The sequence below is a fragment of the Manis pentadactyla genome, chromosome Y (genome assembly GCF_030020395.1).
Source record: "Manis pentadactyla isolate mManPen7 chromosome Y, mManPen7.hap1, whole genome shotgun sequence".
In the NCBI taxonomy this organism is placed as follows: domain Eukaryota; kingdom Metazoa; phylum Chordata; class Mammalia; order Pholidota; family Manidae; genus Manis; species Manis pentadactyla.
In genome coordinates, this window is record NC_080039.1 from 8,408,571 (window position 1) to 8,435,395 (window position 26,825).

A 26,825-nucleotide genomic window follows, 5' to 3' on the forward strand; every position below is an offset into this window, starting at 1 on the left:
GGTTGCCATAAAACTTCAATTTGTAAAAACGCATTATCTTCAAAGTAAAATAAAACGAGGTAAGCCTATATATACACTCCAACACACATACACATGTGACAGATATATGTATTACACTGGCTTTGTTGTTCATACCGATGCTCAGTGAAACGTGTTCTGGAATCAACCGTCCCTCCTCAGGGAGGTCAACCAGAGGCAGAAGAAAGAACGAGGTCTCCTGTGCAGTTTAGACGTGAGCACCTCACTAACCGGAACGATGGACGGATCCGCTGCTCCACCGGCCTCTTTATGCCGATACACACATCCTGTTCCTCTGGGGGACGGCCTAGGTCCGGGGGGGGGGGGGTTTGCGGAAGTACCCGGAACTGTTTGCAAGGTTCCGGCAGCCCGGCAGCTGAGAGCTCCTTCGGTTCCGTAAGCGCCCGTTTCTCCTGCTGTTTCGGAGAACGAGCGGCAGTGATGGCTCCGGTGTCTGGTTCGCGCAGCCCGGAGCGGGAGGCCGCAGGCTTCGGGTGGGGAACGCCGCAGTTCGTTGAAGAGCCCCAAGCCCAATAAAGCCACCCTCTCCCTGCGGCGCCGCCGCTCGCGCTCGCGTTCTTGCTCTCGGTCGGGAGACCGGAATAGCCACAGCCAAGGCTCCCGAAACCAGTCCTGTCGCTCCCGCTCGCGGTCACGCTCTCGAGAGCGGCCCTCTGCGCCACCGGGCACCCCCTTCGCTTCTGCCTCCTCGTCCGCCTATTACGGCGGCTACTCGCGCCCCTCCGGGGGCGACAAGCCGTGGCCTAGCCTTCTGGACAAGGAGAGGGAGGAGAGCCTGCGGCGGAAGTGAGTGACGCGAGCGCACCTTCGCTGTGAGGAGCCCACCTGCCTTCGGAGTCCGCCTCGTCTTTCATCTTTCTAACTGTTGGCATTTCGTGCTCGCTGCCTGCCTGTGTCCATTTTCTTCCCTTCCTTCAGTCTACCCGCGACAACACCTTATTCGCCCTTTTCTTCCCTTAGACTTTCACCCACCCGAGGGCCGCATCATTCAGTGCCCTGGTCTCTCCCTACCCTCTTGTCCGCCCCCCCCCCCTTATTGTAGCAGACATGGCCAAGAGCCAGACCTACGGGAATTGAAGCGTTTGCTTGGTTTTGCCATAATTCGCGATCATGTTTTTATGCCCCACAAGTTCATGGAAAGGAGGAGCACTACTTAACTGATCATAAAATTAGCAGTGCCAGGCAACTTGTTGAATGGTCAGACAGGTTTGAGATACCATGATATGTAAGTGGCAATATTTTTTTAGTGAGATGGGGAAGACTGAGATAAGGGGTTTAAATTGGAGGGTAGAAAAGCCTCTGAGAGAAGATGACTGAATGTAGAAAAACTGATCTTCTAAACTGTAGGTTAGCCTAAATTGAGAAAGGTCTTGTTGAGATCAGCCTTCATTGACAAAGACCTTGTCAGTCTTGACTATGAAAAGTGAGGTCAGGGTGTTCAGGTCTCCTATAAGGAGAGTGAGTACTGGAGTGGAAGAACGGATAAATTAAGAAGCAGAAAGGAAAAGGGTTATAACTTTCGCTGTGTAAGTGTTAATATCTAAAGCTTATATGAGTGTTAAATTATCAGGCACTGTAGTAAGTGCTTTTACATGTACTGTGTTTAAGAAAAAACAAGAAATATAAAAGTATTACAGGCATTGAGGGTCAGGTTAATGTCCAGTAGCTGGGAGATGTCTTCTTGAATCTTTTCCCTCCAGAAGTGGGAAGTAATAAGGCATAGTGATGAAGAGGAAAGGCTTCAGAATTAGATCGCCCAAGTTGATGGGAGAAGCAAAGTACGGTTGATAGCAGAACACATTTCACTGAGCATCAGTGCTTTACTAGGTAATAGTGTTAAGTTACTTAACCCCTGTGGGCTTAATTGCTTAACAACTTAAAAAGGGATAAAATTAGCACAAAGTCTCTCAGAGCTATGTGATGATTTAGGGCCTGGAACATAATAAATAGTCCTTAATTGTTAACTGTTAGGGTTTGGTGCATGGGGGCAGAAAAAGGAAAAAGAGGCCTGAGTTAAGTTTGGAGACATAACTCTCCAAATAACATTTTTCAGGAAGTTACCCCCACACTGTGTCAATCAAAAAGCAACCAGCTTCTTAAGGGACAATCCTCACCAAAGGATGTTTGGAACCTCTCACATGAAATTTGCATTTGTACATTTAATACATATAAGATAAATAATTTATCTAAGAGTACAGATAAAGCCAGGTGGCAGCAGGGATGAGACCTTGACTGCATACTCTTTCCTGCCTGTCAGGCATTCTTTCCCTGGTATGCATGTCCCAGTTTCAGGTTTTTAAGTGTGTCCCCTTATAGACTGTTTCCTCAAGGGGGTAAACTGAGTCTAACTGTGTGATTATACCACGTTTTCCCATGAATAAAGAAGTAAAAACTGGTTTATTCAATCAAACCAAAATAAATTACATTTACTTTGTAAAGGTGTTTTTTTAAAAAGAGTCACAAGCAGCTAAACTTTGTGGAATTGAGCCCTAGTTTTTTGTGTTTGTTTATTATGAGAGAGAGCAAAAATTAAGAGAAGAAATAAAAAATAAATGAGAAAAATTTCCCATGTCCTCCAAGAGCAGATAGAGAATATATTCCTTTTCTAAAAAGGAACTAGGGAAAACAGAGAAAACTAGCCCTGTATGCCACTGAGTACAATTTTTATTTAAAAGTTTGTTTCATTTTCAGTGCTCCTTTGATTTTCTACTTGTAATGCTTTATTTTTTAGCTATCTTCTTTAATTCCTGAGTTTCTTTGAATGGAATGTTTGACCAAATCACAAGAAGAGACTTCTCTTTACTCTCAAGAATGTGTATAAGCAAATGAAGTTACTCCCAAATGTAAAACTGTTTTCTGTCACATATTGCAGAAGATGAAATGGGCAATTAGGAGCTCTGCCGTCTTTCAGCAGAAGGGACACACTTGACAGCCTCCTAGCCTCTTTGTAGTCTATACCATTTGATAATACTATCAAAACATCAAATTCTCTGAGTTTACATTTACACAAAGTTTTCATTAATTTAAAGTTTAAAATGTAAAGGGAAAATAGGACTTAACTGGACTTCTTTGAATTTGATGATATATTTAGTAAACAGAACTTAGGCCATGGAGTTATAATTTACACACCTATATTTCTAGGAGATTAAGTGAGAAAGAGGGGATTGGAGAATTGGGAGCTCCTGAAGTATGGGAACTTTCTCCAAAGAATCCAGAACCAGAGTAAGTGATTGAAAGCTTTTTGTAATAAATTCCACTTAGTGATGATAAATGATCTTTTCAATGTATTTTTAAATTCAGTTTGCTGATATTTCTTGTTGAGGATTTTTGCATCTATGTTCACAAGGGATACTGGTCTGTCACTTTTTTGTAGTGTCTTTGTATGGTTTTGGTATTAAGGTGGTGTTGGCATCATAGGATGAATGTGGAAGCTTTCCTTCCTCAGTTTTTGGAATACTTTGAGGATAGGTATTAACTCTCTAATGTTTGGTAGAATTCTCCTATAAAGCCATCTGGTTCTTGAATTTGTTTCTTGGGAGTGTTTGATTACCAATTCAATTTTGTTACTAGTAATTGGTCTGTTCAGATTTTCTTTTTCAGACTTGGAAGATTGCATGTTTCTAGGATTTATCCATTCCTTCTTGACTGTCCAATTTGTTGGCATATAATTTTATAGTAATCTCTTATAAGCATTTGTACTTTTGTGGTGTCAGTTGTAACTTCTCTTCCTTCATTTCTGAATTTGAGTCCTCCTCTTTTCTTGATGAGCCTAACTAAAAGTTTACCCATTTTGTTTATCTTTTCAAAGAACCAGCTCTTCGTTTCATTAATTTTTTGGTGTTGTTTTCTTGTCTCTATTTCAATTATTTCTACTTTAATCTTTTTTTTTTCTTCCCATTACTCACTTTGGGTCATCTTTTTCTTTCTAATTCAGTTAGGTGTAAAGTTAGATTATTTATTTGAGATTTTTCTTGTTTCTTTAGGTAGGACTATATTGCTATTCCCTCTTAGAACTGTTATTTTTGCATCTCAAAAAATTTTGAACCATTGTGTTTCTATCTTCATTATTCTACAAGTATTTTTAAATTTCCTGTGATTTTTCTTTGACCTACTGGTTGTTTAGTAACATGCTGTTTAACTTCCATCTGTTGGTGTTTTTTCCAATTTTTTCCTTGTAATTTATTTCTAGTTTCATATCATCATGGTCAGAAAATTTTCAGTCTTCCTAAGTTTATTTAAGTGATTTCTATTTTTTAAAATTTATTGAGACTGGTTTTGTGGCCTAACATGTGATTTGTCCTGGAGACTGTTCCATGTGCATTTGAAAAGAATGTGTGTTCTGCTGGTTTTGGATGTAATGTTCTGTATATGTTAAGTCCATTTGGTCTAATGTGTTGTTCAAAGCCAGTGTTTCCGTACTGATTTTCTTTCTGGATGCTCTATCTATTGATGTAAATGGGGGTATTAAAGTCCCCTACTATTACTGTATTACTGTCAAATTCACCCTTTATGCCTGTCAATATTTATATATTTAGCTAGCCCTATGTTGGATTCCTAGGTATTTACAGTTATTATAACCTCTTCTTAGATTATCCCCCTTATCGTTATGTAATGCCCTTCTTTGTCTATTGTTACAGTCTTTGTTTCAAAGTCTATTTTGTCTGATGTAAGTATTGCTACCCCGGCTTTGCACATTCAGATAGAAAGTTCTACCACTTAAGCACCTTCACATTTAGTCTGTTTGTGTCTTTAGGTTTGAAGTGAGTCTCTTGTAAGGAACATATAGAGGGGTCTTGCTTTTTATCCATTCAGTCACCCTGTGTCTTTTGCTTGGAGCATGTAGCCCATTTACATTGGAAGTAATTACTTGTAGATGTGTACTAATTGTCATTTGATTCTTTGTTTTCTGGTTGTTTTTGTAGTTCTTCTTTCTTGTTTTCTTCTCTTGCTCTCTTCCCTTGTGATTTCATGGCTTTCTTTAGTGTTATGTTTGTTTTCCTCCTCTTCATTTTTGTTTATTTATTATAGGTATTTGGTTTGTTTTTACCATGAGGTTCATATATAACATCATATGTATAGAGTTGTCTTTTATAAGGTGATGGTCACTTAAGTTCCAACACATTCTAAATGCACTACATATTTACTTGCCTCACCCCACCCATGTTTTCTGTATTTGGTGTCATATTTTACATCTTATTATTTTGTGTATCTCTTAAGTAATTACTGTAGATATAATTAACTTAACTACTTTTGTCTTTTCACCTTCATACTAGCTTTGTAGGTCGTTGGTCCACTATTTTTACTACATGTTTACCTTTGCCATTGTGATTTTCCTTTCATGATTTTTCTGTTTCTAGGTATGGCCTTTTCTTTTCCATTACATAAGTCCCTTTAACATTTTTTAAAGGGCTGGTTTGGTGTTGATCAGCTCCTTTAGCTTTTGCTTTTCTGGGAAATTCCCTGTTTCTCCTTCAATACTGATTTAGAACCTTGCTGGGTAGAATAGTGTTGGTTGTAAATTTTTTTCAGTGCATCGAATGTATCATGCCACTCCTTTCTGGCCTGTAAAGTTTCTGCTGAAAATTCAGCTCATTCAAGAAATAACAATTATTGTGAGGATGTAGAGAAATGGGAAACCTCCTACACTGCTGGTGGGACTATAAATTGGTGCAGCCATTGTGGAAAGCAGTATGGAGGTTCCTAAAAAGACTAAAAATAGAAATACCATATGACTCAGTAATTGCACTTCTAGGAATTTACCTGAAAAATCACAATCTCTGATTCAAAAAGATATATGCGCCCCATGTTTGTTTCATGTTATTTACAATAGCCAAGATATGGAATTAACCAAAGTGTCTGTCAATAGTTGAATGAATAAAGAAGATATGGTACATATATACAATGAAATATTACTCGAAGCATAAAAAAGAAAGAAATTATTCCATTTGCCACAACAAGGATGGAATTAGAGGGTATTATGCTAAGTGAAATAAGCCAGGCAGAAAAAGATGCCATATGATTTCACTTGTATGTGGACTCTAAAAACCAAACAAACAAAACAATCGACTCTGAGACACTGAGCAGCGACTTGTGGTTACCATGGGGGAAAGTTTGGGGTGGGCGGATGAAATATGTGGTGTGGGATAAAGAGGCCCAAAATCAGGGATGAAAGTGTAGCATAGAGAATACAGTCAATTCTGTAACATTTCTGTGTCGACAGATAGTAATCACACTAGTTGGGGAGAGGATTTAATAATGTGTATAACTGTTGAATCACTGTATTGTATGCTTGAAACCATTGTGATATTGTATATCAACTATACAACAAAGTACTTCAATTTTTTAAAAATTAGTTCATAGTATTTTGGGGTACACTTACATGTAACTAGTTGTTTTTCTCTTACTGCTTTTAAGATTCTCTGTCTTCAAATATTTACATGTTGATTATAGTGTGTGGTGTGTGAATCACTTTTGGTTCATCTTATTTAGGACTCTCTTTGCTTCCTGGACTTGGATATCTCCTTCATCAAGTTTGGAAATCTTTTAGACATTATTTCTTCCAATCGGTTTTCTGTTTCTTTCATTCTTCTCCTGAAACTCTGATAATATGAATGTTAGTATGTTTGACATTCCACAGGTCCCTTAAGCTTAATATCCTCATTTATATTTTTTTGTCTTTTCCTGGTTCACTACTGTACCTTTCAGATCACTTCTGCATCATTTAATCTGCTGTTGATAACCCTATTACCCTCTTAATTAAAAAAAATATTTTTTATTGACATATAGTCAACATATTAGTTTCAGGTGTACAGAATAGTGATTTGACATTTATATACATTACAAAATGCTCACCATGGTAAGTGTTGTTACCTTCTGTCACCATAAAAATATATTACAATATTATTGGCTATATTCCCCATGATTTATTTATTTTTAACTGGAAATTTGTACTTCTTAATCCCCTTCATTTATTTCACTTTCCCCTTTCCCCACCCCTCTGACAGCCACCAGTTTGTTCTCTGTATGAGTCTGTTTCTAGGTTTGTTGTTTGTTTGTTTTTTAGATCCTGCGTGTAAGAGAAATCATATGGTATTTGTGTTTCTGTGTCTGACTTATTCCACCTAGCATAATACCCTCTAGGTCCATCCATCATGTCACAGATAGCAAGATTTCATTCTTTTTTATGGCTGAGTTATATTCCTTTGTGTGCATGTACCACATCTTTATTCATTCATCTATCGATGGACACTTAGGTGGGTTCCATATCTTGTCCATTGTAAATCATGTTGCAATAACCATATAGGCTCATGTACATTTTCAAATTAATATTTTCATTTTCCTCAGGTAAATACAGAAGTGGAATTACTGGATTGTATGATATTGCTGTTTTTAATTTTTTGAGTAATCTCCATATTGTTTTTCACAGTGGCTACACCATTTTGCATTCCCACCAACAGTGCACAAGAGTTCCCTTTCTTCCGCATCCTTGCCAACAGTTGCTGTTTCCTGTCTTTTGGATAGTGGCCATTCTGACAGGTGTGAGGCGATAGCTCAGTGTAGTTTTGATTTGCATTTCCCTGATGACTACTGATGTGGAGCATATTTTCATGTTTTGTTGGCCAACTAAATAGACAGATAAATGTGTATTCAGTTCCACCAATACATTGGATATTCACCCCTTATTGGATATATCAGTTGCAAATGTATTTTCCCATACAGCATTTATATGTGCTCTAATATAAATATCCTCTCTAATGTGTTTTCCATTTTAGTTACTTTTTAGCTCTGAATGTTTTTTTAAAATATTTTTTTATCTCTTCTTTAAAGTTCTCACTGTGTCCATCCATTCTCCTCCTGAGTTTGGTGAGCTTCTTTATGACCACTACTTTGAACTCTTTATCTGGTGGATTGCTTATCCTCTGTTTCATTCAGCTCTTTTTCTGATGTCTTTGGCTTACCTTCCCTTTGGAGTATACTGATTTCCTCATTTTGTCTGATTCTCTGTCTTTGTTTCTATGTATTAGGTAGATTAGGTATATTTCCTGGTCTTAAAGGAGCGGCTTAATGCAGAAGATGTCCTATGGGGCCTCCTAGTGCAGACCTCCCTGATCACTTGAGTCAGGTAACACAGGGGAGTCCTCTGTGTCAGCTGCATACACCCTCCTGTTCTGCCTGGGTCACAACTGGTGTAGACATGCTGATGCACAGGGCTGTACCCTGGTCCACTGTCTGCTAGGCCTGACTGTGAGTGCTACAACATGCTGGGGTGTGGGGCTGGCATCTGGCCCATCTGCAGTTGCTGCAGCCCACTGGTGGGCAGGGTTGGCCTTCAGTGCAACTGGCCATGAGGCCCATCTGCAACAGCTACTGGCACTGGTGTGTGGAGCAGGCCTCTGCTGTGTGGGTGGCTGTGAGGTCCAGCTGTGAATGTTGCAGGTGTTCTAGTGTGTAGGGCTGATAGTCTGGGGTGGGAACACTTAGCCACTTAGCGGCTGTACTGGTGCTGGCCAGGGTCATCCACCAGGTGTGGCAGGGTGAAGAGCTAATTGGGAGGAGTTCCAGGGCAGGCAGGTTAGTGAGACAAGTCTTCAGGGGAACACCAAGGACATGCAAGTGATTCCAGTCGATAGAGAGGTCATAAATGGCAGCACCAGGTCAGCCGGGTAGAACGGAATTGAAATAAAAATGGTGTCCATCGACATTTCCATCCCAAGGGAAAATTGCAATAGATCCCTGCCCTGCCTGCACATACACAAGATTAGTCAATAGGTCATGTTCATGTATAATCCAGGCACTTTTCAAAATGCTCCCTCTGCACTGAGCCTCAGAGCAAGGGATATTGTATGCACACCATTTAAGATTGGACTCAGTTTCTCTCTGCCCTCTGGGTATCACAGACATAAGTCCTATTGGTTTTCAAAGCCAGGTATTATTGGTGCTTATCTTCCCAGTGCAGGTCCACCAGGCTGTTGTGCTTGGACATCTTGTTTCTCAGAGAGGGTTTCTGTGGTCATGATATCCCTCCTCCTTGTGGGTCACAACCCCAGGGGTGTTCATTCTGACTAGACCATGTCTCTATTCCTCTTACCCGTCTCACTGTGGCTTTTTCTTTATGTCCTTAGTTGTGTAAGATCTGTTCTTCTAGTCTTCTGTTTTTTTTCTCAGCTATAATATCTCTATAGGTACTTGAAGATTTTGGTGTGTCCATGGAGGGAAATAAGCTCACAATATTCCTGTTATGCCATGTGGATCCCCTCTCCTATACAACATTTTCTTCATTCATTCATCCACCAGTGGACTCTTATGTTGTTTCCATATCTTAGCTATAATAAATAATGCTGCTGTGAACATGGGGGTGCATATATATTTTCAAGTTTGTGTTTTGTTTTCTTCAGATAAATACCTGGAAGTGGAATTGCTGGACTATATAGCAGTTGTATTTTTAATTTTTAAGGAACCTCCATACTGTTTTCCATAGCGGCTGTACCAATTTACATTCCCACCAACAGTGCATGAGGGTTCCCCTTTCTCCACATTCTCACCAACACTTGTTATTTCTTGGGTGTTTGGTAATAGCTATTCTAACAGGTGTGAGATGTTATCTGCATTTCCCTCATAATTACTGAAAATAAGCATCTTTTCATGTACCTATTTGCCATCTATATACCTTCTTTGGGAAATTTTCTATGCAGGTCCTCTGCTCATTTTTTAATTGGATTGCCTGGGTTTTTCCTTTTGCTATTTTTTCTTATTGAAGTGTAGTTGATATACAATAGTACATTGGTTTCAGGCATAAAACATAGTGATTCAAAAACTAAATTCATTAGTAAATGCTCACTCTGATAAACTGTCACACAAAGATACTACACTATTATTGACTCTATTCCCTATCCTGTACATTTATCCTCATGATTGGTTTATTTTTGTTTTTTATTGCTGAATTGTATGAGTACTTTATATATTTTGGATATTAACCCCTTACCAAATAACATGATTTATAAATAATTTCTCCCAATGTATATTCATTGTTGATGGTTGCCTTTGCTGTGAAGAAGTTTTTAGCTTGATACAGCCCCACTTGCTTATTTTTGCTTTCTTTGCTTATCTTTTGGTGTCAGATTTAAAATCATCTCCAAGACTATGTCAAGGAACTTCCATGGAAGAAAATAAGCTCAAGATATTCCTGTTTTGCCATGTTGATCCCCTCTCCTATACAACATTTTCTTCATTCATTCATCCACCAGTGGACACTTATGTTGTTTCCATATCTTAGCTATTGTAAATAATGCTGCTGTGAACATGGGGGTGCATATATCTTTTCAAGTGGTGTTTTCTTTTCTTCAGATAAATACCTGGAAGTGGACCTATGTTTCCTTCTGGGAGTTTTATGGTTTTAGGTCTTAAATTCAACTCTTTAATCCATTTTAAATAATGTTTGTGTATGGTGTGAGATAGTGTTCCATTTTTATTCTTTTGCACATGGCTGTCCAATTTTCCCAGTACCATTTATTGAAAAGATTGTCTTTCCCGATTATATATTTTTGCCTCCTTTGTTGTAAACTAATTGACCGTATATGAGTAGGTTTATTTCTGAGCTCTCTGTTCTATTCCCAGAGGCATTTTTAAAAATGAATATTCCAATATGGTTTTGTTCAGAAGATTTTCCTATATCAAATTATCTGAAGGCTTAATGCTTTCTTTTTTTCCTAACTTTTTCTCTCTTTGGTGCTATTGATAAGCTTCTTCCTCCCTGTCTTCCATTTCTGTGTCATCTTTAGGTTGAGTTGATACATTGAGTTTACAAGTAAACTTGTCATTTGTGACGGGGTGATAAAGCATTATTATCTAAAGTTATTCTTATAGATGCCTTTGGAAACACTCATAGAATCTGCACTCGAAAAATTAAGAGTTCGAAGGAACCCTAAGAATAATTTCTAGGCAATTCCTGAATTGTTCCGGATGTGATCTTCAGAGGAAAAGATTATATGATATAGAAATTCCCTTTTAAATTATTGTAGAATTTTAATAACGCCCATTTGCAGAATTTTTTGCAACAGAATGACATCTTCTGCTGTAGTTTGTCAGGTGCTTCATGCTCTGGGGAGACAGACAGGTGCTGCTCTGCCGTGTGGCCTTTGCACACAGAGAATAGAGTTAGGAAGTCCTCCCACAGCCTTCTTGACTACAGTTCTTTGAGTTTCCTTATGGTTCATGACCTTCACCCGGTGGTTTCTTTTGAAAATACTAATCTCATGTGCTGCTTTCACTCAGGAAATAGCACTTTGTAAACTCTAAGGCATTATGCAATGTAAACGATTATTATGTGATTATGAAGGTGGTAGATCCTTGAACTGTACAATTGTAAATGCAGTCCAGTGTTTGCTTTTAATGTTTCTCAATCAATTTGTTCCTGAAAATTTTCAAGCCTATACTTTTATACTCCATGGTCTATATTTCATCACTTTTCTGATGCTTATAACTGTTTTCCTTAAATTCACCTCTGATGAACATACACCAGTAGAGGACGAAGGGCCAAAGAAATGTACCACTTCGTCTTCTACCTGAGAAGGTATTCTTTAAATACAGAGCTTTTTTTATTGAGGAGTTACAAAACACATTTATATATAGTTGAATATTGGACGTCGCTTTTATTCAAATTGCCTGTCATATATTCCTTTTCAGTATTTCAAATATAATAAAATTGGTACTCAGAAATTCCTCTTTAGAAGTAAGTTTTTTATTTCTGCTTTATGTAGAAGAAAAGAAGAAGAAGAAATCTAGTCATTCAAAAGAAAGGTCCAAGAAAATGAGAAAGAAAAACTCATCTAAAAGAAAACATAAGAAGTATTCTGATGATAGTAACAGTGACTCTGATTCTGAAACAGACTCCAGTGGTAAGAAAGACAGCATCATTCTGCAAACCTAGCTTCCAACCAAGTTGTGGTTCTTAAAGCTTATTTTAGAGGAAGGTTTTTAAAACAACAATAAGGGACAAGAGTTTATGAACACTCACTCACTGTGCCAGCCACCCTGCTTAGTACTTGATATTCACTATTGCTGTTCAGTACACACAGTGGTAACTGTTGGATACATCTTAGAGATGGGAAATGGAGGCAATAGAGCAGTTTCCAAGTACCGCACTCAGGGACACACAGTTGGGATTCACACCTAAGCAGTATGGCTCCAGATTGGTTGTGTGTAATCGCACAAGGCATGTGGCATGGGAGCAAGTTGGGGTTGGGTTCTGAGACACGTGGTGCTGAACCAAACCATACAGGCTGTGTCTGCTCAGCAGAGCAGCTCTTCTGTGAAATTCTCACACTCAGTGGGCACCTTTGTGCAGTTTTCAAAAAGGCACATCGTAAAAGACCCCTTCCCGGCAGCTGATTGTGAAAGACACCTCCTGTAGGGTGGCACATCACAATAAGCCATCCTTTTGTGCCCTCTCCTGGCTGTTGCTGGACAGAGGGCGCCTCCACTGGGGACACATGACACAAAGGTGCTCCTTCCGCTGATGTCACCAGGGTTTCCTGGCCCCCCTTGTCACTTTCCTTCCTCACTGCCGGAAGACGGAACTTCTGTAAAGCACAAATCCTAGCAGGTCAGTCCCCTACTTAAAGTCCTTCAGTAGCTCTCCATAGCCGTCAGGGTGAAGTTGGGTCCTGACCGATGCCTCAGTAATCACATAGACCTGGGTCTCTCTCTTGCAGCATCCTGTAGCCTGAGAACTACTTTCTGTCTCCTCAGTATTCCATGGCCTTTCTCTTGATTCTGTTACTTGGCACAGAGAGTCTTATCTGCCCACGACACCAGACCCTCCCTCCATGTGGCTTGGCTTACTCATCTCAGCAATGGGTGTGCATTGCTTTTTTAAAAACCTGGTTTTTGAAAGAACTAGCTTAAGAATCACCTTCTCCTGGGCAACCATTCCTCAATTACCCTCCCCAAATCAGCCTGCTTTTGAGACTCCTCTATATGCCCAGAGCACCCAAGATTTTAACATTTGTTAGCATTTTGACATATTTGTTTAAAAAATGTGAGTTTTTGTGGAGATACTGAAAGTAAATTACAAATATCACTGTACCATCCTAAATATTTCTGTATACACCTCTAGAACACAAGGACATTTCCTACTTAATCACAATACTATTATCTCATACAGTAAAATTAATAACAACGTCCTGTATCACCTAATACTTTGTGTGACTTTAATTCTGTGTCCCCAATGCCTAGCACATTTTGTGATGAGTAGCAATAAATGTTTGAATTAATTTCTATGTTTCAGCAAATCGGGCAACAGGATATTTATCTACTCAAAAGTTTTGGGGTTTTAGAGTTTAATTTTTTTAACTATAATGTGGTTTAATTTGCAGATGATGATGCAAAAAGGAGAGCAAAGAAAGCCAATAAAACAGAGAAGAAGAAATGCAAATTGTCAGTTTTTTCCTTCAATTTTTATTTTGAAAAGTTCAAATATATATAAAGTTATGTAAGATATTAAGTAAAATAATATGATGATCCCCCATGTAACTATCACCCAGCTTGATAATTATCAACTCACAGGAAGTCTCCAGTGACCCCATTATTTTGAAACCAATCCAAGATATCATTTCATCCGTAAACCAGCATGTTTCTCTAAAAGATAGATGTTAGTTTTGTAAAAAAAACTGTAAGCACAATATTACTATCATGTCTGAAATATTTAACAGTAATTTGTCAGTTCTCAGTTTCTTGTCCAGTTTATTCAAATTGGGACCCAAAGTGCAATTGGTTGATATATCTTGTACATCTCTTTAAATCAATAGGTTCCCCTTTTTGTTCCTGCATTTTATTCATTGAAGAAATCAAATCATTTACCTTAGAATTTCCTGCAGTATGAATTTTGCTGATCATAGTCTTATAGTGTACTTTTAACATGTTCTCTGGCTTCTATGTTTCCTATAGATTGATAGTTAGGTCTAGAGACTTGATGAGGTTCAGATGTAAATTTTTGGCAGGAGTACTTTTTAGCTGGTATTGCATACTTCTATCAGGAGGAAAATAATGTCTGGTTGTCTCTCTTTGTCATACTAACAGCCATTGATGGTCATTGCCTAAGTGGGATTGCAAAATATTGATAGTCTAATTCTGGCCTACATTCTTCATTTATTAGGTAGATAATTCTATAAGAGAAGCCTACCCTCAGCTATTTGGTTACCATGAAATTTAGTTTATATAACAAGGGCACAATAATGGCTTACTTCAATTTTTTTTGTTTTATGACTTTTCAAAATAATGATTTGGTTTCACTTCCTTGATTATGAAAACAAATTTGATACGTATTTAAGCTATTACACTTTAAATTATTGATGCTCAAATTGGTAAAAGCTGTTTTTTAAACACTTTATTTCCATTATCTTTCCGTAACATGAAAATTGTATTTCATTTGTCTCTGAAGGGATCCTTTTTTATCTCACATTTTTTAATTTTGTTATCATTAACCTACAATTACACAAAGAACATTATGTTTACTAAGCTCCCCCTTCACCAAGTCTCCCCCACAAACCCCATTACAGTCACTGTCCATCAGTGCAGCAAGATGCTGTAGAATCATAACTTGTCTTCTCAATGTTGTACAGCATTCCACATTTACCCCCTCCACATTATACATGCTAATAGTAATGCCCCCTTTCTTTTTACCCACCCTTATCCCTCCCTTCTCAACCTTCCTCCCCAGTCCCTTTCCCTTTGGTAACTGTTAGTCCACTCTTGGATCCTGTGATTCTGCTGCTGTTTGGTTCCTTCCGTTTTTCTTTGTTCTTATACTCCACATATGAGTGAAATCATTTCGTACTTGTCTTTCTCCACCTGCCTTATTTCACTGAGCATAATACCCTCTAGCTCCATCCATGTTGTGGCAAATGGTAGGATTTGTTTTCTTCTTATGGCTGAATAATATTCCATTGTGTATATGTACCACATCTTCTTTATCCATTCATCTAATGACGGACACTTAGATTGCTTCCATTTCTTGGCTATTGTAAAGAGTGCTGCGATAAACATATGGGTGCATCTGTCTTTATCAAACTGGGCTGCTGCATTCTTAGGGTAAATTCCTAGAAGTGGAATTCCTGGGTCAAATGGTATTTCTATTTTGAGATTTTTGAGGAACCTCCATACTGCTTTCTACAATGGTTGAAATAATTTATATTCCCACCAGCAGTGTAGGAGGGTTCCCATTTCTGCACAACCTCACCAACATTTGTTGTTTGTCTTTTGGATGGTATCCATCCTTACTGGTGTGAAGTGATATCTCATTGTGGTTTTAATTTGCATTTCCCTGAAGACAAGTGATGTGGAACATCTTTTCATGTGTCTGTTGGCCATCTGAATTTCTCCTTTGGAGAACTGTCTGTTCAGATCCTGTGCCCATTTTTTCATTGGATTATTTACTTTTTGTTTGTTGACGTGTGTGAGCTCTTTATATATTTTGGATGTCAACCCTTTATTGGATCTGTCATTTATGGATGTATTCTCCCATCCTGTAGTGTACCTTTTTGTTGTATTGGTGGTGTCCTCTGCTGTGCAGAAGCTTTTCAGATTGATAATGTTCCACTTGTTTATTTTTGCTTTTGTTTCCCTTGCCCGGGGAGATATGTTTGGGAAGAAGCCACTCATGTTTATGTCCAAGAGATTTTTGCCTATGTTTTTTTCTAAGAGTTTTGTTTTCATTACTTACATTCACGTCTTTGATCCATTTTCAGTTTACATTTGTGTATGGGGTAGGACAGTGATCCAGTTTCATTCTCTTATGTGTAGCTGTCCAGTTTTGCCAGCACGATCTGTTGAAGAGACAGACATTTCCCCATTGTATGTCCATTGCTCCTTTATCGTATATTAGTTGACCATCTGTGTTTGGGTTAATGTTTGGAGTCTCTATTCTGTTCCACTGGTCTGTGGCTCTGTTCTTGTGCCAGTGCAAAATTGTCTTGATTACTATGGGTTTGTAGTAGAGCTTGAACTTGGGGAGTGAAATCTCCTCCCACTTTATTCTTCCTTCTCAGGACTGTTTTGGCTATTTGGTGTCTTTTGTTGTTCCATATGAATTTCGAACTATTTGTTCCTGTTCATTGAAGAATGCTTTTGATAATTTGATAGGCATTGCTTCAAATCCATATATTGCTTTGGGCAGGATGGCCATTTTGACAATATTAATTCTTCCTAGCCAAGAGAATGCAGTGAGTTTCCATTTTTTAGTGTCCTCTTTAATTTCTCTTAAGAATGTCTTACACTTTTCAGGGTATAGGTCTTTCACTTCCTTGATTAGGTTTATTCCCAGGTATTTTGTTCTTTTTGATGCAACTGTGAATGGAATTGTTTTCCTGATTTCTCTTTCTATTAGTTCATTGTTAGTCTGTAGGAAAGCCACAGATTTCTGTGTGTTAATTTTGTGTCCTGCAAATTTGCTGAATTCCAATATTAGTTCTACTAGTTTTGGAGTGGAGTCTTTAGAGTTTTTTGTGTACAATATCATGTCATCTGAAAATAGTGACAGTTTAACTTCTTCAGTACCAATCTGGATGCCTTGTATTTCTTTGCTTTGTTGAATTGCCATGTCTGGGACCTTCAGTACTATGTTGAATTACAGTGAGGAGAGGGGCCATCCCTGTCTTGTACCAGATCTCAGAGGTAAAGCTTTCAGCTTCTCACTGTTTAGTATGATGTTGACTGTGGGTTTATCATATATGGCCTTTTTATGTTGAGATACTTGCCCTCAATGCCCATTTTGTTGAGAGCTTTTTTCATGAATGGATGTTGAATTTTGTCAAATGCTTTTTCAGCATCTATGTATATGATCATGTGCTATTTGTCCTTTTTCTTAATGTGATGGATGATGTTGTTGGATTTTCAAATGTAATGTAACATACTTGCATCCATGGAATTTATCTCACTTGGTCATGGTGTATGATCCTTTTGATATATTTTTGAAATCAGTTTGCTACTTTTTTGTTGAGTATTTTTGCATCTACGTTCATCAGGGATATTGGTCTGTAATTTTCTTTTGTTGTGGGGTCTTTGCCTGGTTTTGGCATTAGGGTGATGTTGGCTTCATAGAAGAGTTTGGGAAATTCCCAAAGGTTCTGTTTTTTGGAAATCTTTAAGGAGAATGGGTATTATGTCTTCTCTGTATGTCTGATACATTTCTGAGGTAAATCCACCTGGCCCGAGGATTTTGTTCTTGGGTAGTTTTTTTGATTACTGATTCAGTTTCTCTGCTGGTAATTGGTTTGTTTAGATTTTCTGTTTCTTCCTTGGTCAGTCTTGGAAGATTGTATTTATCTCGGAAGTTTTCCATTTCTTCTAGGTTTTCCAGCTCTTAACATATAGGTCTTCATAGTAGTCTCTAATAATTCTTTGTATTTCTGTGGACCGCACTGTGATTTTTCCGTTCTCGTTTCTGATTCTGTTGATGTGTGTTGACTCTCTTTTTCTCTTAATAAGTCTGGCTAGAGGCTTGTCTATTTTGTTTATATTCTCAAAGAACCAACTCTTGGTTTCATTGATTTTTTTCTATTGTTTTATTCTTCTCAGCTTTATTTATTTCTTCTCTGATCTTCATTATTTCCCTCCTTCTGCTGACTTTAGGCCTCATTTGTTCATTCCTGGAGATAATTTATCTCTCTCTGCATCAGATTCTATGCATTCCTGTTCCCTGGTTTCTGTTCCATCTATGGCTTCTTGCCTCTCATCCATTCTGCTTTTAAATCCTTACAGAGATTATTTTATTTCTGTAGTCTCCCTCCCTACTTTGTCTGTTAGCTCTTGCATTTTTCTCTGCAGCTCCTTCTGTATGGTTATGACCTTTATTTTGCATTCTTTTTCAGGGACATTGGTTAGGTCTATCTCTCCATGCTCCTTCTCAGCGGTTGTTCTTTTTCCAATTTTGATCATTATGATGTTAGACTATTCATTTTGGATTTTTCTTCCTTCTTTAAATATGCCTGGATTGCTATATACTTTGCTCTTATGACTGCTTTTGCTGCATCCCACACAAGTTGAGGCTTTCTGTTGTTGTTGTCATTTGTTTCCATATATTGCTTGATCTCTATTTTAATTTGTTCATTTATCCATTGATTATTTAGAAGCATGTTGTTAAGCCTCCATGTGTTTGTGAGCCTTTTTGCTCTCTTTGTGCAATTTATTTCTAGTTTTATACCTTTGTAGTCTGTAAAGTTGGTTAGTAGGAGTTCAATCTTTTTGAATTTACTGTGGCTTCTTTTGTGGCTTAGTATGTGGTCTATTCTGAAGAATGTTCCATGTGCACTTGAGAAAAATGTGTATTCTCTTGCTTTTGGATGTAGAATTCTGTAGATGCCTTTTAGGTCCATCTGTTCTAGTGTGTTGTTCAGTGCCTCTGTATCCTTACTCATTTTCGGTCCGGTGGATCTATCCTTTGGAGTGAGTGGTATGTTGAAGACTCCTAAAATGTGTGCATTACATTCTGTTTCCTCCTTTAATTCTGTTAGTATTCGTTTCACATATGTTGGTGCTCCTGTGTTGGGTGTATATATATTTATAATGGTTACATCCTCTTGTTGGATGGAACCCTTTATCATTATGTAAAGTCCTTCTTTATCTCTTTTGCTTTCTTTGTTTTGAAGTCTATTTTATCTGCAAATACTAGTACTGCAACACCTGCTTTTTTCTCCTGGTTGTTTGCATGAAACATCTTTTCCCATCCCTTGACTTTTAGTCTGTGCATGTCTTTGAGTTTGAGGTCAGACTCTGGTAAACAGCATATAGAAGGGTCTTGCTTTTTTATCCATTCTATTACTCTGTGTCTTTTGATTGGTACATTCAGTCCATTTGCATTTAGGGTGATTATTGAAAGATATGTACTTATTGCCATTGCAGGCTTTAGATTCATAGCTACCAAAGTTTCAAGGGTAGCTTCTTTAGTATTTTACTGTCTAACTTAACTCGCTTAATGAGCTCTTATAAACACTGTCTGATGGTTCGTTGTTTCTCTCCCTTCTTATTCCTCCTCCTCCATTCTTTATATGTTGGGTGTTTTATTCTGTTCTCTTTTGTGTTTCCTTTGACTGCTTTTGTGGGTAGTTCATTTTATTTTTTGCCTTTATTTAGTATTTGGTTGTTCTGCTTTCTTTGCTGTGATTTTATTTTCTCTGTTGACATCTGTTTACCCTTCAGAGTGCTCCAATCTAGAGAAGTCCCTCTAAAGTACCCTACAGAGGTGGTTTGTGGGAGGCAAATTCTCTCACCTTTTGCCTGTCTGGGAATTGTTTAATCCCTCCTTCATATTTAAATGATAATCCTGCTGGACATAGTATTCTTGGTTCAAGGCCCTTCTGTTTCATTGCATTAAACATATCATGCCATTCTCCTCTGGCCCATAAGGTTTCTGTTGAGAAGTCTGATGATAGCCTGATGGGTTTCCCTTTGTAGATGACCTTTTCCCTCTCTCTCGCTGCCTTTAATACTCCGTCCTTGTCCTTGATCTTTGCCATTTTAATTATTATGTGTCTTGGTGTTGTCCTCCTTGTTTCCCTTCTGTTGGGAGTTCTCTGTACTTCTGTGGTCTGAGCGACTATTTCTTCCCCCAGTTTGGGGACGTTCTCAGCAATTATTTCTTCAAAGACACTTTCCATCCCTTTCCCTCTCTCTTCTTCTTCTGGTACCCCTATAATGCGGATATTGTTCCTTTAGGATTGGTCACCCAGCTCTCTTAATATTGTTTCATTCCTGGAGATCCTTTTATCTCTCTCTGCGTCAGCTTCTATGCGTTCCTGTTCTCTGGTTTCTATTCCATCAATGGCCTCTTGCATCTTAGCCATTCTGCTTTTAAATCCTTCCAGAGATTGTTTCATTTCTGTAGTTTCCCTTTCTACTTTGTCCGTTAGCTGTTGGATTTTTCTCTGCAGCCCCATCAGCATGGTATGACCTTTATTTTGAATTCTTTTTCAGGGAGATTGGTTAGTTCTATCTCTCCGCGCTCCTTTTCAGGGGTTGTCTCTGTGATTCTAGTCTGGATCAAATTATTCTGCCTTTTCATGGCGATAGAGGTAGTTGTGTGGAGCTGTCGCGTGTGTCGGCTGGGAGAACATCCCTTCTTGCTAGTTTGTGGCCTTCCTCTCCTGGGAGAATGGCGACCCCCAGCGGCCTCTGCTGGGCAGCTGCATGCAGATAGGGTCTCTGATTCCTGCCTGGCCACTGTAGATCTCCACAAGGTTGCTGTGTGTGTGGCCGCTCTCAGGCTGCTGCTCCGCTGCGGCAGAGACCCCCTCTTGGAGGGGGAATAGGCGGGAGGCTGTTTATCGCCATGAGGGACCTCAGAGCTGTGCTGCCGCCCGGGTGGTTAGGGTGCCTGGAGTTCCCTGAGATTCCCAGCTGCTGGGCTAAGTGTCCTGGGATGCTTCCGTCCAGCTGTGGGTACCCTGTTCCTTTAAGACTTTGAAAAACTACTTGCTTTTCTTTTGTCCCAGGGGCACTGGCTGCAGGGAGGCACTCACAGGTTACTGTCCTGTTTCCCTAATATCCAGCACCCCACGCACTGTGTGTCTGTGCTTCTTGTGCGGATGACTAGGGCTGGTTATTTAGCAGTCCTGAGCTTCCTCTCCCTCCCCACACTGATTCCTCTCCTCCCACTGGGAGCTGGGGTGAGGGGCGCTTGTGTACGGACAAGCCATACCTTGTACCTTACCCCCTTCATGAGGCGCTGGGTCCTTGCAGGTGTATATGTATCCTGGCTGTTATCCTGGATCTTCTGGTCTCTCTTTTAGGGATTGTTGTATTTGTTGTATTTTCAAAAATTTATATGGTTTTGGGAGATTTCCACTGCTCTGCTCACGCTGCCATCTTGGCTCTGCTCCCCTGTAGGAATCTTTTTAATAGGGAAACATGATTTAGTTAAATAAGTTAGAAAAAAAATTAATAAAAATCCTTTAACAAGTTTGAATAAGATGAGAATTTAAATCATTTTAATCAGTCTTTTCATTGCCTTGACAAAATGAGATGGCCTTTAACATGGGAATATTAAATCAATTTGTGTCAAATTATAATCATTACAGGAAGAAATTCAAGAAAAAGAAGTCAAAGAAGAGCAGAAAGATTCCAGTGATTCAAGCTCTAAAGCTTCTCAAGAAGAGTTTCTGGGGTACCCCTGGAATGATTGATTAAGTAGGTTGCTTCTGATAGACCCAGATTCAAAACCCAGGAAGCATACTAACCGAGTAGTCAAAGTGTGAGTATGTTTCTGAACGTCCTTCAAGCAGAGCCTGAAGGACTCTCAGATTTAGTCGGCCCAGAGGCTCCAAAAACACTTGTCTCTCAAGATGATAAACTTCTGAAGTAAGTAACAGTATATTTATAATATCTAAAGTACCTTCCCAAAAGTATGGCCCTAACTTACCTTTCTAAGCTTATCTCCTTCTACTCCTTTGTTTATACCCCAGGTTCCAACTGAGAAGAACTGAAACTTCCCTGTATTTACTGTTCACTTTCCGACTTTGTGCCTTGTTCACCTTATTTCTTCTCCCAACATGCCTTACCTTCTATTCCCAGCCCTGGTTTCTTTACTGCCTCCAATCTCGCCCTGTTAAAATCCTTACCTTCCGTCAAAGCCCTTTTCAAAAGGACGGGGCATGTGCAGATTCCCAGTACCTTTCCTCCATAGGTAGGTATGATTCCTATCCCTCTTTAATCCTGTAGTCTTCACAGCATTTTCTATTTCTTTTGTGCAGTGTATTGTATATCCTATTTTGTGTTGCTATTAATATCCTTATTAATATGTAAATTCCACAAGAGCAGATATTACTTTTATATTACAGGCTTTGAGTTTAATAGGTATTCAAGAAGTAGTCAGTGAATTAAATGAAGGGATGGTAGTTTTTAAAGTCCCATTGAATGAACATTATTACTTGTTATTATATAGCATTGTTATTGGTTATAAGTCTAAAAGGTATGCAAATTTGAGATACATTTTTTCTTTTTTTATTGAAGTATAGTTGATGGAGAAATTTATGTTGGTTTCAAGTATACAGCACAGTACTTCAGGAATTACACACATTATTAAATCCTCACCCCCAATGAGTGCAGTTACTATCTGTCAACATAGGAAGATGTTACAGAATCATTGACTATATTCTCCATGCTGCACTTCCATCCCCATGACCTATTTATATTATGATTGAGATTTTTGTACCCCTTTATCTCTCTCACCCTCCACACTCACCCACCCCAACCCTTCCCCCATGGTAACTACCAGTCACTTAGCTCTGTGTCTCTGAGTCTACAGCTGTTTTGTACATTCTGTTTTGTACTGTTTTTAGATACCATGAATAAGTCATATAGTATTTGTCTCTCTGCCTGGCTTATTTGTCAGTGTTGTCACAAATGGTCCGGTTTCTTTATTTTTTTAAGACTGAATAATGTTACATTGTCTATATGTATCACATCTTCTTTATTCATTCATCTGTTGATGGACACTTTGGTTGCTTCCAGAGATATATTATTTCTTTACTTTTTTTAATAGAAAAGGAATTCACTAGAGGCAGAAGCCATAAACTCAAGGTCTATGGGGATAATTTGATGGTTATAAATCTGTACTCAATACCATAGTTCTTTTGTTCTTCCAAAGTATGTCTGTATTTCTGGATAGTTATTTAGGACACAGTGCAATGTTCACTAACTCAAGAAAAGTAATACTGGGTTTCTCAACATGCTGCCACTCAGCAACAGTTATTCCTACTGTTTTGTGAGGGAAGGTGGTTTTTTTGTGCTTTCTTTAGAAGATCACCTTTTTGTAATGGACCTTTTTTGAATTCAGAATTACTTTGTAGCTATGATCATGCGCTGCTACCTGGTGAAGGTACAGCTATGACTGAACATGTAAAAGCTGGAAACATACCCCACAAAGAGGTGAAATTAGCTTGACAAGTGAAGAAATTGCATCATTTGAGCACTCAGGCTATGTAATGAGTGGCAGCAGATATGTTCTTTCCACTGAGGTCTGTTTCCATGATTAGATATTTTCCTCTTTCTTAGTTCCAGAATTATGTTTTGGTGATTGGTTTTCATTAAGTGACTTTTCCAAATGAAAAGTAGAACATAAATATTAGTTTAGTATTGGTTTTATTGTTACAAATGTGGTTGCCTAAAATTCCAAATATGTATGTACCTCTGCCTCAAACTCAGTTGTATCTCCAGCTTCAAAGAATCCATCTTTCCAGTGTCCTTTCCTAGTTTGTCTTTTAGTTTAGGCAGTTTATCCTCTGAGGATATAGTTAAATTCAGGTATTTATCACTGCCCTATGAGGAATGTGGCATTCTGGTAGTTAGGAAAGCATTTTCATAAGTCAGTGTTCCTGTTTTCTGAGTTTTTCTCCAGTTCTCTGTGGAGTCAGAGAATGTGGACCCTGTAGTTCTCTGTGAACACTGAGATTTGAGAGCAGAAAATGGTAATGACAGACATCAGATTCAGCATGGGAAAATGAATATAAAGTTATGGAAGATAAAGAAAAGTACCAGGAGGAAAAGGAATAATGAACTGATAGGGCATCAGGACCAAAACAAAACTGAATTTTGGATTTTTTTAACTTTTATGGGCTTTTAAAGTAGGTGCATATTTTAAAATGATGTTGGAGGCAAAAGTGTGCAGAACCCCTGGAGCACCTCCAGAATCTCGGAATTCTGAGGATCAACATTTGAAAATGTTATATCTGAGTTGTAGCACAGTATGAAAAGAAAAATAAATTAGAGGCATAAGAATTGGAAAGGAGGATGTAACTCATTTTTTGTGAATATGATTTTTTACATAGAAAAATGATTTTACATAAAAAATATGAATTTTTTCATAGACACATACTAAAGAATCTTCAGATGAATTATAAATAATAGAAGGGAGTAACAAATGGTTGGATGTAAGGTTATCCGGCACAAAAATCAGCTGCATTTTTGTGTACCAGGAAACAACTGGAAAACGTATTAAGTAAAAAGGAAACATTTATATTAAGTTCAGAGAATATGAAGGATTTAGGAATAAACCTTAAGAAAACACATCCAATGCCTCTGTAGGGAAAACTATAAAGCACTTTTAAGAGACATTAAAGAAGACCTAAATGAATGGAGAGGTACCTTGTCCCAGGATAGGAAGGCAACATTGTAAGTTTTTTCCAAGTTTATCTGTTCATTCAGTGCAGTTCTAATCAAAATCACAGAGTTTTTCATGAAACTTAATAAGATGGCTCTGAAATTGATGTGTCAGACGAGAGAGCCGAAAAGAATGGCCAGGTCACTTCTGAAGAAGAATAGGAAGATGAGATTTGCCCTACCAGACATGAGGATCTATTATGAAACATGGCACTTTACAAAGCATGGAGGGAACAAACGAGTTGTTCAGTGGGATGAAGTAAAGAGCCCAGAGGCAGAGCCATACATGTATGGACATCGTTTTATGAAAGAGATGGCATGTCAGATCAGTGGGGAAAGAAAGGTATATTCAGTAAATGGAGGAGGAAAAATGGTTATCCATATGGAAAATGAAGTAGAACCCTCACCAAAATCATACAGCTTAAGGACTTAAATGTCAAAACAACTTTAACCCTCCTTGTATAAAATATGAGCAGATATCTATTATATCTTAGGGTGGGAAAGCATTTCTTAAGGAAAACAATAAACATATACTAATCAAAATAAAATGACAAGTTCCAAGCTAGGATAACGTCTTGCAGTACACACAACTGATAAAGAGTTAGTACTGAGAATCTTTAAAGAATACCTGTAAATAACTCAAAAGAAGAATGAGAGAAAGACACAAGCAGGCATTTGATAGAAGAAGAAATATATGTGGCCTACACATATACAAAAATTACTCACTATCATGGGAACTGAAGATCAAAAGTGTACTGATGTACCATTTTACACCCATTTGATAGATAAAAATTCAAACAATGCCAAGCATTTGAGAGGATGTGGGTCTACAGGATCTCTTAAATATTGCTATTAGTGATATAAATTGGTACAGTCATTTTAGAAAACAGTCTGAGATTGTCTTGGGAAGTTGAGCATTCATATGCTTTCTGACCCAGCAACTCTATACCTAGAAACCCAGGAGAAAATCTTTCCCATTTACTAGGAGATGTGAGCATAGATGTTTATTTCAGCATCATTCACGTAGCACTTCTTTCAAATAAACAGCCCTGCTCACTGTACCCTGAGCAACCTAAGTGCATTGTCATCTCTTTGACTGTCCATCCTGCCACTCCCCAAGCTTCACACTAACTTAAAATGATTTTCCCCTCTTGCCCTTTCTTGGTTTTCTCTACTTTCCCAGACATAGGTAAAGCTTAATTTTGAACTGGTTTTGTGGGATTGAGTTACATACACAGTTGACCCTTGAACAATGCAGGAGTTGGGGTACCAATCCCCATGCAGTCCAAATTATATAACTTTTGGCTCCCTACAAACTTTATGAGTAGCCTACTGTTGTCCAGAAGCCTTACAGATAACATAAACACGTATTTTATATGTTATATGTATTATATACTGTTGTATGCTTAGAATAAAATCAGCTAAAGGAACAACAGTGTTTTTTCAAATTGTTACAAATCTACAAAAAACTTCTAAGTATATTTATTGAAAATAATCTGCATATAAGTGGACCCTCAAATCCATGTTGTTCAAGAGTCAACTGTGCATTAAAGAGGCAAGTTTTCATGAAATTTTCCCTCCAAACCAGTAGGCCTTTTGAAAGTAATGTAACGGTTTCCCTCTGCCTCTGCCCTTATACTTCCGTATTTGACCCTTGTGTTAAATCTCTATTTTCTGAGATACTACTGGATTCTAAGGAAGTTAAATTCATCCATAAAACTCACTAGAGACTCAACGATAGATTTAGACTTGGTTCATTTGGTTATATGATAAGTTAGAACCTTGAAGAATTTTGAGTTGATCATCAACTTAAATCTTTTCATCTGTCCTACTATTAATTCCACAAAGGCAAATGCTACATATCATATAGAAAGTTTAATAATTTTCCCGTTTCTGATTGTTCTACAGGAAACAACAGAAATAGACTTATGCCTGTAGTATCTGAAATTTAATACATTCCTGATGTTGACAGAGCCTCAGAAATCATTATTTGAATACTAGAAATGAACCAAAGGATGCATCAGTTGATAAAACAAGTGATCTTTTAAAAATTGAACCCATAAACCGTTCCTATTTGTCAGCTTTCAAAATAGAACACCCTTTGTTAAAAAATGATTAGTGTGGAAGTACCATGAGAAGAATTCCTGAGAAATTAAGCCAAAAATAAAATTATCTCCAGGCATCACCAAATGGAGGCTGTGCAACTGCAGAAAGAAAACCAGATCAATCATGCTGATGAGAAGAGAGCCCTGGCATCCTTTAACCAAGAAGAGAGGTGAAAGAGAGAAAATGAGATCCTGGCCAGTGTTTGAGAGATGGTATACAAAAAAAATTAAAGGGAAAGATGACAAATAAGTATTTCCTAATTGTTCAGCAGACATTTTTAACAACAAGAGAGAAAGTATAGGATACACACACACGCAAATATATACACAAAAAGATTACTATGATTTGAAATATTTCAGTGCTACTGTGCCTTCTATTTAATTCCTTCAGTCCTTCAGTTAGAAGCTGATCATTGGTAGAACTTTAGCATGTTCCTTGGGTTATTTTGGATTGTCCATAATAACTTTCTGGTTTAAATATCGAGATTATGAATGGAATCATACCGGGGGAGGTGAAATTGAGAGAAAGTGTCA

General features: G+C 38.1%; 1 pseudogene; it reads left to right on the top strand.

The window, feature by feature from the left end:
- Positions 1-459: 459 nt before the first annotated feature.
- LOC130682149 (NF-kappa-B-activating protein-like) lies at positions 460-26,541 on the top strand (annotated as a pseudogene).
- The last annotated feature ends 284 nt before the right edge of the window (positions 26,542-26,825 follow it).